This window comes from Gopherus evgoodei, chromosome 1, assembly GCF_007399415.2.
Source record: "Gopherus evgoodei ecotype Sinaloan lineage chromosome 1, rGopEvg1_v1.p, whole genome shotgun sequence".
Lineage (NCBI taxonomy): Eukaryota > Metazoa > Chordata > Testudines > Testudinidae > Gopherus > Gopherus evgoodei.
The window spans coordinates 130104436-130116118 of NC_044322.1; positions in this window are offsets into that span (position 1 = coordinate 130104436).

Here is an 11683-nt window from a genome sequence, read left to right on the forward strand (position 1 = left end):
AGCTTGGCCAGTCAGGGGCTTTCCCTACACAAGCAGCGACCCCTGTTTGAGAAACCCTGTAGGTAAACTGAAGAAAATTGTGGCATATTTCAATTTTGACTAAACCATATTTTCCAAGAGCAAACTTCTTTGTGAAAAATTTCAACTACCTGTAAAGTTTTACTTTGTAAATTCCTATTCAATACTTGACAATATAGCTAGAGAAGACTCATAGGTCAGAATATGTGAACACGTGTATGGTCAGTGTTAATGCTTTCTCACATGCTGGCTGGCAAGAGGTTCCCGTAGAGATGAGTGTGACACCATCCTTTCTCCCTCCAAATATGTCACTGGCTAACAGTCCTAGCCTCTACTAATCTAGGAAATGAGGTTCTTTGCATTTTACATTGATACAGAATCTCCGTTCCCCCCATGTCAGATCACCTGGCCATTAGAAGCCCGGATTTAATTACCACATGCTTACTCTGTTTCTAAAAAGATTAATCTAACTACATGAACAACATAATTAGTGATCCAAAATCAGTGCTAACACTATGTGAGCTTCATTAATTGCAGAAACTTCCACTCTGCATTTCAAGAAGGCTCTTTCTGTAATGCACTTGTCTCCTAAATGCCAATTGAAGTTGGCTATTAACCTTTCTGACCGTGCTAGAGGTTGCTTTCTTGTTGATTTTATTTGTTTAGACAACTGTTCCATCAAATGCTCGCAACTGGATAATAGTTTACTCCTTAGAGTCTTCTAGTCCTGCAGATTTAGTTGCTTCTGTTTTGTCTGCTGCCTGCTTGTACCACAAAACAAGGAAATTGAAGCAAAGTGGCCAGCACATTCCTCGGCCCATGCCGCTTCCAGCAGCTCCCATTGCCCCAGAGCAGCGATCCGCAGCCAGTGGGAGCTGCGTTCGGCAGGACCTGCGGATGGGGCAGGTAAACACAAGCGGCGACCCCTGTTTGAGAAACTCTGATATAAACAAATATTTAAAAGTCCGCCTTACTTTGATAAATATTAGGCCAGATCAAAGTACAGTACACAGAGTACCTAAAATATAAGAAAACTTTGTAGTTCTCTTCTTTGTAGCTTTCACTATTCTGTTCACTTTTGCTCTGAGCCACCACTTCAGAGGATTCATTCTAAGTGGATGAGGGATGTCCAAAGAAAAGAGAGTATTTATTCAGATTACTCAAGGATTTAATTAGGAAGTGTTGCTTGATATACAATTCATAGTGAGATATCTGATATTTCAGTGACAGGAATTGTGTTAACTCTACTGACGCTGCACAATATTTTTCAGGCTAGAAGGAGGCAGGATAACATGAGAAATTAGGTGTGTAGGATAAGAATCCAAAGCGGTTAACTTTCTCATAAAGTACAGTAAATACAAACAGTCCAGTGACATGAGGGAATCAAACAGATGGCATAGGGCCAAATACTGCCTGGCTTTTACATGGGTGTGCAGTGGAGAGGGATGGTAGCAGGACCCATCCCAAGTTTCACAGCCTGCATAAAGATGAGGCAGAATACCAGGCCTAATGCTCATGGAAAAACAGTGGCTGCTCTATCCCCATCTCCCTCCCATGCCCCTAAGAGCAATTGGTGACCTCATGAGGAGAGACTAAACTGCAAACCATGAAAAGCTCCAGAAAGCTTCCTGAGACAGAATGTCACCTGTTGTTCTCCTTTGGAGGGGTGCATCTCCACTCTGAACTTTGTGGTGGGCTGTGCCTAGAGGCACTGTGGCGAGTGTGGGAGATAGCTGAACTATTCTTTATGAATATTAGTCATGCCTCAAGTAGCAGAGAGGTAGCCGTGTTAGTCTGAATCTGTAAAAAGCAACAATGAGTCCTGTGGCACCTTAAAGACTAACAGATGTATCAGAGCATAAGCTTTCGTGGGTGAATATCCACTTCATCATGCCTCAGTTTACCTGCTTGATATTGTTCTGTCTGCCTATGTGGAATTAAATCAAAATGAGCTGTTAGGAAGAACAAGCTTGAAACCCACAATTGCCAAAGATAAGACATCTGTAGGTAAACAAATTCAAATGAGTTAATAGAATAACAATCAGATCATTAATTAGGAAGATGCTGTTTCCAGGCAGCAGGCAAAGTTACGCAGCTTGTTTGCCAGGGCTGAGGGTCTAAGATCATATAGCACACTAAAGAGTTTTAAAAGTCTCCCTCTAGAAAAGGAGGTGGGTTCAATTGTCAGGAGCTGTTTGTAGGATGGTTCTGAGGCTGTGAGATATGTAGGCTTTTTGTTGTTTTAACCCTTTTCTCTGATTGGAGCATTCCTTTGGATGAATAAACAATACCAGACCGGACTAATATTCAGTTTAGTTCAGTATACCGTATCTCACAGTGGGCATAACCATATGATTCAAAGGAGGTGCAAGAAATCCTCTAGTGGTTCATTCTTTCCCACAGACATAATAAGGCCAAGAGGATCCTTCAAAATTGTTCTGATGTCAGCAAACATTGTAATAACGCCTCCCTCAAATTTTCTACAATGTCATATTTTAGCCACATTATGTATGGAATTTGTATTATGAATTTATTGGCTTTTTCCTTCACATTATGAAAAAGTCTGGCAATGGGTAGCTTGAATACTATATACATTAATTAACATGCATGTTAATCTAACTTTAACGGACATGTATTTTTCCTATTAACTGGCATTATTTTCCCTCCTTCGGAGGCATTTTGATCAATATTTGTTTAAAAATCATAAGATTCATTACCTGTTCTTTTAACGAATTATTGTGCTAGCTGCCTCCCAAGACAGGAAGAAGAAATGATCCCTTTCCTGAGGAGATGGCACCCTAAGTTAGACAAGGTGTAACAAGCATTTAAAAAGAAAATGTGGAGAGATAGTGGGGAGACCAGAGCCAGACTGTGACTCCAGGAGTGACATTTAACAACACCTTCCACAAATCTATAAGTATGCCACATGCAGGCTTTGTGCACACATTTGGATTACTTACTAACACCTACTTGCTGATTATGCAAACTGTGTTCTCATTCTGATGGTTCTATTTCGTGCCTTCCAGATTATTTTCCTGTTTGTCATCAGTTCCGCAATAAACATAGTTACGCTATTGTAGAGACTATAGTATGTTCACAGCATTGACTGAAAGGTGTTAAATCCATCAGGCAATTAGAAAGTTATCAGTGTCAGCCCTAGTTCCTTATCATCATCATATAGAATTTGCTTAATAAATCAGTGGTAAGCAAGCTGATTTCTAGCTATTGATTAAAACCACTTTGCATCTAAAAAACCCCAATTCTGATAAATGATAGTGTAAAGGAAGTGTATGAGTAAATTATTGTTGTTTGGTGGTTGATATTTTCATTATTCCTATGTTCATATGTCACTACAACATATTTTTCAAAGTGTTTCAAAGAGTATCACAATGTTGATTTTACTGATATTCATTAATGGTCATTCACCACTTAGAGATGTATATTAATATGAACAAGTATGTTATGATCTGATAGAGAAGATCTGAAACTGGGCTCAATGGACCATCAATAAGTCTACGATTTAGTCAAGGAGGTCGCAGATCCCCATTATTTTAGGTGGTTGGGAGCTTCAGGGTTTTCACCCACCCACGGGGGCAGGGAGCTGTGAGATATCCCCACCTTTGCAGGTGGTGGGTGTACCCTGAACTCCCAGCCACCAGGGGCAGCAGGGGAACCCCCAGAGTTCCTGGTTGCCAGAGGTGACAGAAAACCTGAGTTCCCGGCCGCTATGGGCGGTGGGGGAACCCCCGAGCTCCCGGCCACCATGGGTGGTGGGGGCCCCTGGAGTTGTAGGGGGAAGGGGTATCCCCCAGCTGTTCAGGCAGCTCCTAGACCCTGTACAGTTGCCCTGCTTCAGGTGGTGTGGGAACCCGCAGATCGCCATTTTGTCATGGATATTTTTAGTAAAAGTCATGGACAGCTCACAGCTTCCATGAATTTTTCCTTGTTGCCCATGATCTGTCCATGACTTTTACTTAACCATCAATGATCCGCAGAGCCTTTCCTGATGGTTCATTATAGGATCTCTTTCTTAGGATGTGCTCTGAAGAATGAAAAAAAATTGAAAATCAGTACTCTACATTTCCTGTACCATGTCAACAATATACATATTTTTGGCTGAATTAAGGTGTGACTGATTTTTTTCATATGAATATGCACTGATTACAAGGGGGATAATGTAATATCCCTGGAAACTCATTATGTCAAATTTCACTTCCCAGTTGCACTATTAATTTTAATTTCTCTTGAGGAGGAAGAGAGATGGTCCTTGTTTCTTCTTTCAAAGTTTCTCCCCAATATTATGCACATATCTTTCAATTTCGGTATCCTTGGGGCATTCTTCTAGTCCAGGGGAACTCGATGTGATTCCTTCAATAGTCAATCAATGCTACTTCAGATTATATAGAGGCATGACTGCAAGGAGACCCAAAGAATTCCCTGGCATCAGAGGTTATGTAAACTGTCTCCACATAGCTCCTGACCTAAAGCTCTCCCTTTTTTGTGAACCAAGCTGTGTTGACTCAATAGAGGAACAAACTGAGAGAAAACTTCAGGTCCATCATTCTCTAAATAAATCTCTCCTTTTTCCTCTCACTCTCTAAGATTAGTATCCCAAATTATCCCATCTGACCACCAAATGCCAGATATGACATTGCTATCCCCTCAGCTATTCTATCCAAATATGACAACCACATAACTTGCGAAACTGTCTGTGGTGATGAGGCAGCCCCAAAAAGGAGGTTGATGGGAGTGCAGGAATAATTGCTTATTAAAGAGTTGCCCCACAATTGTAATCTCTTCACAGGAGCCAAAGTTAACAACAAGGAAACTTTAATAATAAATGGCACTAGCATCATTAGAAATAACGTGGGACAAAAAAGCAGCAAACTACTTCACTTTTTAAAAAAAAGGAGAGTCTTTGTGTGTCTTCATTGTCCTTGCAAAACTCCTGTCTTAATCCACTTCTTTTCTAGTCACAATTGTTTAGCTCTTAACAGGACTTCCCTCTTTTCTTTCATTTAAACTTGATTTTCCCCTATTAAGTGAAGGATGCTCAGACAGCATCACATTAATTTCAGTGGACTCTGAGTGTTATCTAATTCAGCAAGCCAGTCTTTGTTAACTGAGCCTCACAGGATGAGTGATTGTAAGGAATGCCTCTAACTGTCACTGATCAATACTTGCAACATAAGCAGTTCTAACAGTCAATTACTTTTGTTTCTGAGGAGGAAGAAGGGTAGTATTCATGTTAACATCCTGTACTTTTCTAAAATCACAAGGCCCCTCAGCCTACCCTATCAAGTTAAGCCAGTTGCATATAAATAACATTTTCCCTTTCTAATGCTGCTTCTCCAGGTGCTGCAGATTAGCTAGCAAAGAAGTTTCTCTGCACCCCAACAGAATGCTATTTAGCAGTATCTCACATTTTGAAAGTCTGGTGTTTGATAGATTGGGGGAGTTAGCACTCTGACAAAGCTAGCAAAGATTAGTTGTTTGATCCTTGAGACATGGGCTCTATTTGATTAGGCCCGGATAGAATAAGTACATGGAAGCTAATATAATGTAATATTACCCTGCAACCCTTCAAAGAGAGAAAAAAAACCCTACAACTGAATGTGTTTGCATGCTATTTAATTCAGTGGGTTTGTGTATGAACAAAAGATCTTTCTGGGCATCTCCCATACAGCATTTTGAATATATGCTCCCTCTCCTTATTTTTATAATTATATTTTAATAAGGTTCTGATCTCTTCTTATTGGGAGAATGTGAAGTCGTTGCATTTGATATTGAGCTATAAAAGTAAAGTAAACATAATACTGCCATGACATACAGTAAACAAATTACAGTTGGCTAGACTAGAGTATTCTCCAGGAAAAGGCGGGGAAGTGGGAGACAAAAATGTTAACAGGGTGGAGTGATAATAGTTACATAGAGTTTAGGGTGAGAAGGGTCCACTAGCTCATCATCTGACCTCCTGTACATCACAGTCCATTAAATTTCACCCATTTACCCATGTGTTGAGCTCAATAATTTGTGTCTAACTGAAGCATAAGTATTTGGCTAAAAGGTATTCCAAAAAGACCTCCAGTTTTGATTTGACTTCATCTGGAGATGGAGGATTCACCACTACTTTGGGTAGTTTGTTCCTTTGGAAAATATTATTCTTCATCCTAAGGGCTTGTCTTCACTGGTGAGTTAACTTGAGATATAACTTGAGTGTTGAAATGGTAAATCAGGAAAAAACATGCTAATTTGTAAAGTATGTCAGACGCTTCCATGTTTTTAGACTAATTACAAGATGGAATTTGGTGTCACACACAATGTAGAGTCACTAAGTAGTCATATAGAAATACATGTAGGAGAATTATTTTACTGAATACTGAATTCTTAATTATACTTTTTGTTATTATTAATATTTGTGTTAAAGTGGGTCCTAGAGATTGGGGGCCCATTGAGCTAAGCTATGGACAAACACACAATAAGAGACAATCTCTGCTCTAAATAGTTTATGCTCTAAATAGACAAGACAGACAATGCATGAGAGGAGAGAAAATCATAAAGTGACTTGCTCAAGATCACACAGCAGTCTGTGGAAGACCAAGAATACAACCCATCTCTGCAGCTTCCGTATCCTGTATGCTAGACCATGCTTCCTCTCATTTTGAGATAATAATTCTTTTAAGAATATAAATCCACCTGATTTTAAAAAGCAGATATCTGGTGAAAGGAAAAGTACTCTCTCAGAGACACCTACTTGACAAGTAGCTCTATGGGAATTTCTTCTTGACTATGAAAGTTGTTTTTGGGTTTTTTTTTTAACAGAAAGGAATGTGTTCAACTTTCATACAGGAATCTTCCTTCTATCAGATGATGATGCATCAGAGCTTATGATTAAATTTCCACGTGCTTTTCTGACCTGAGTAATTTAGGCTATGTCTTAACTGCAGCCTTAATTCAAGTTATCTATCCTCAAATTAATTCCTTTTAAATTAGCCCAGCTGGAATGAAAGAATGGTGAAACACTGTGAAATACTATGAAAGCCCTGTGAAACTTGAGCTGCACATAGTAATTGTATTAACCACAAAGAGTGTTAGCAGCTGATGAGTTGTGCTCAGCTCAGCTGTAGCCTATACATCAATGGGATAGCCAACTGGAGTTAAAAGCACCATCTTCCCCACTGCCCTTCATGTTAAGGAATTTTGTTTGTGGATGGGACTTGAGTTAGAGATTATGTTTGTAGAGTGTCTTGAAAATGTAAAGTCTTACATAAGGGTTCAGTTCTGCCAGTCATGCTCACCTTGAGTAGTACCTTACTCTATAAGTAGTCCCACTGAAACTAAAAGCATTACTCCTGAAATAAGATGCTATTCCATTTGAGGCCTGGTCTACACTACAGGGTTAGCTTGATGTAAATTGCTTTGCATTGACCTAGCTGTGGAAGCATCTTCACTTAAATTTGGCTCCAATCGATGTAAGTGCCTCTCTACATCAATTTAGTAATTCCACTTCCCTGAGCAGTGTAGAGTCACGGTTGATGTAATTATGTCAACAGAGTATCAGTGTAGACACTGAGTTGCTTATGTCGACTGTTACTGGCTTTCAGAAGCCGTCCCACAATGCCCCACATTGACAATGAAATTGATACATTTGCTCCTGATGAGGATGCTCACTGCTGACAGAAGGAGCCAAGTGTGCACACACTCAAGTGATTTAATAACTGCAGTGTCTGTAGGTCAACATAATTTTGTAGTGTAAACATGGCCTACATATGGTTGGGAGAATCAGATTATTTTCTAATAGAACAGTGGAAAATAATTTCCTCTTTTACTTATATGTTATAACCTGAATTGAAGGGTTTCTGTATTTCTCTTGCAGCATTTGGACATCACAGACACCTAAAGTATATCAGGGAACAGCAATCCTTACCTTATTGCAAATGTTAGTGATTCCATCCACTCCTGCAAGAAAAATATAGAACCCTCCACACACAGTTTAACAAGCAAACACTTTTCAATTCAACCTGGAAGGTAACAATCTGAAAAAAATGGATAAAATGGCACAATACAGTCAAAAAGTCCCTGTAAAACTATTTTCATATTGCCAATATCACAATATTCAAATCCACATTGACCTTAAATCGTCATGTGATATAACTGCAAGCAGAGGAGCATTTTATATACAGTCCTCACTAAAACACAATGCACAGGCATGCCGCAAGACAGGCAATCTTAAAAATTCAATATAGAGCCATCAAATGATGACAAAAACAAAACTTAAAAAAAAATAACCAACCAATGGCAACTTGCAATGATAATGAGTGGAGGTTTTGACAATAGTGTCATGTTTCATATCTGAAATGAAATGAAATTTTCAATAATTTCTCAGTTAAAATAAATGGAATTGTACTGTACTATTGTCATGCAAATGATCTCCATAAAGAGTGCCATTTGCAAGCTTTAGGGGTTCCAAATTCCAACACAAAGTCTTGCTATTGTTATAGGTGCTTGCTATATTTTAATGCATGCCTTCACGTTTTAGAGTATCATAGTGAGTTAAGAACAAGAAATGCATTTGAAAGGAATGGCATTTAAAAGAATTTAACATAATTCTTGGGGAGGAGAGCATTCAAACTCTCACTGAGACAAAGAAACTAAATTGTGAAATAGGAATAATTCTAATTCAAGTTGTGCTTGTGTGAAGTATGAAAATGATTCTGTGACATTCACATCTGTGTGCCAGAGTGCCTTTAATGGCTGAGGAAACATCCCATGACATTTAAAAAACATTTAGGGGGTTGGGAATACTGTGTGGACTTCTCCACAACTGATAAAAATCCCACTTCTAGGAGACCTGCTTCTGCCACAAAGTTCATTTTTACAGTCAGCCACATTTAGACTTTACAATCCGGTAACATAAATTTTATCTCACCTAAAAATATACCCTCCCCATAATGAAATTCTTGAGCATTTTGGCGTCATCAGTTCCAATAACAATTTTAAGTCTGGGTTCAAAACTAAAGATGATTAACAATGTGTCAGGAATCAGAAGACTGTACCAATTACACTGTCACTCTTTACAGAGCATGGTGTATGGACTGATGAGTTTTGTGATGGCTGCTGAGTCCGATGCATGAGTGACATTCCTGTCAACAGATAGGACATTCTCACACACTAGCAATACTCTGAATCTGAGCAACAGATTCATTCCTCCTCTGACACCAGTCATCAGAAAGCTTTATCCAGACCTCCTCTAAGTGCCTCACTCTATCTACAAGCTGACTCTGCCAACCAAAGTGGCAGTCTGCATTCCTTTCCTAATCATCCACAGAGATTCCAAAGGATACTAAATCATCTTTGCAAGCATCTCGAAATCTGTGCAGCGATCTGTCTCTCTTTCTAAACCCTTTACGAGCTTTAGAATACAGCACGCTGTGACACTCTGTACCTCGGGGGAACACCCAGCACCCCCGTGTTCATCCTTATTAAATGATTGTGTGGCATCTAATGGAAAGTTTGTCATGTCAGGTGTCTTTGGAAGGCTCATAATGCACTGAGAATTGTTGTTATAGTAATGTTATAGGTTGTAATTTCATGTATATAGTTATGAGGCTGAAAATGTGTCCTCATGGCTTAAAACAAGCCCAGGCAAAAACTTTCCAGGAGCAGAGGCCCAGGGAAAACTCTCCAGGAGCAGAAAGGCAGTTCACATCTCATCAGGGTTTGTATGAGACAAACACAGCCCAGCCTCACAGGAACAAAGCACACTGGCCTAGGCAGCAATAAAGGATCTGTTGGATTCTTGAGTGAGTCACCCCCCTTCCCTTGGTAATTTGGGTCTATGATGAGGTAATGCTTACCTGACTCTGAAGGGGGGGGTATAGCCAAGAAGGAAGAAAGAACATGATAAAAGGGAGAGACGTTTGCCATGCTTTCTCTCTTCCACCTCCAACTACAGACACCACCACCAAGCGACTGAAGTGCTGATCAAAGGGGAAAGCCTGGCTGAAGGGCAACCAGCCAGCCTCTGGTGAGAAGCATCTAAGTTGTAAGGGGACTGAAAGTCCTAAGATCAGCTTCGAATGCATTTTGCTTTTATTTCATTTGACTAAATCTGACTTCTTGTGCTTTGACTTATAATCACTTAAAATCTATCTTTTGTAGTTAATAAATCTGTTTGTTTATTCTACGTGAAGTAGTGTGTTTGGTTTGAAGCATGTCAGAGACTCTCCTTGGGATAAGAAACCTGGTACATATCAATTTTTTTGTTAAATTGATTATTCATATAAGCTTGCAGTGTCCAACGGGCACAACTGGACACTGCAAGATGGAGGTTCCTAGGGTTGTGTCTGAGACCGGAGATATTGGTGTCATTCAGTTCCGCAGGCCAAGCAGCAGCGAGCCAAAAGTGCTCACTCATGTAGCTGGGGACAGCTTACTTGCTAGAGGCTATGCGTGAACAATCCAGGAGTGGGGGTTCTCACAGCACAGCAGGGTAAGGCTGGCTCCCAGAGTCGAGGATTGGAGTGACCTAGCAGATCACCAGTCCAGATAACAACAGGGGAATGTCACACACGCTTTTCAGGATCCTGTAATCTGGCATTTATTTGACATATCCAATCCTCCTGAATCTATTCTTACCTATCAACTTTCTCATGAATGACCAACATGATTTAACAATTCTGCATTTGTCATGCTATTTTGCCAACTTATTAGATCCATTTTAGGCAAGCATCTGATATGAAAGCTGTTTAGTTTTTTAGTATGTTTTATGTAAGTCATTCATGTTTCTGAGGCATATAGAAAAGTACATAAAACACAGGTCTCATACACATGGATTTTCACTTGAGCTGATAATCTGTTATTGTTCCAGGCTCCGTCGTGCAAAAGACTAAAGTTCCTGGCTGCCTTGCCAATTCTACTAGTAAGCTCAGCATCATGATCTACATTGCTGGTAACAGTACAGCCAAGGTAGCAAAATCGGTCAACATCATTCAGACAAATACCATTTAAAGTGATATCAGGAACTGGTTCTGAAGAGCCTTGGTTCATAATTGTCTTCTTCAAGCTTATTACTAGCCTAGAGATTTTTCATGAATCAGAGAACTTGGTGTTAAGATGTTGTAGGGCATCAACACTGTGAGCCACAAGCATCATCTGCAAGCAAGTCCTCTATGACGATCTCCTTACCTTCATCTTAGCTCTGAACCTTGCAGTATTAAACAAACCATCCTCCCAAGCATCATGGAATGCATGTTGAAGCAGAGATCAGAAGTTAATATTAAACAATGTAGGAGCCAATATACAACCCTGCTTCACTTCATTGTTGATGTTAAGTGAGTCATACTCTTGGTTTTCATACATTACAGTTGCCTTCATGCCATCATGCAAAGATTTCACACGGTTTAGCAATATAGTTGGACAACAAATCATCTTCAAAACAATGTAATTGAATAACCATGTCAAAGGCTTTTGTTAAATCTATAAAAGCCATGTACAGTGGAATATACTTCTCTCTGAACTCTTCCTGCAGTTGTAGTACAGAGAAGACCATGTCTTGGTGCTTGTTTCCAAGCAGAAGCCACACTCACTCTCAGGATGGATTATCTCAGCTAAAGTTTGTAAAATAATACAGCTTAATGTTTTTCTCGCATGTTAAGAAAAGACA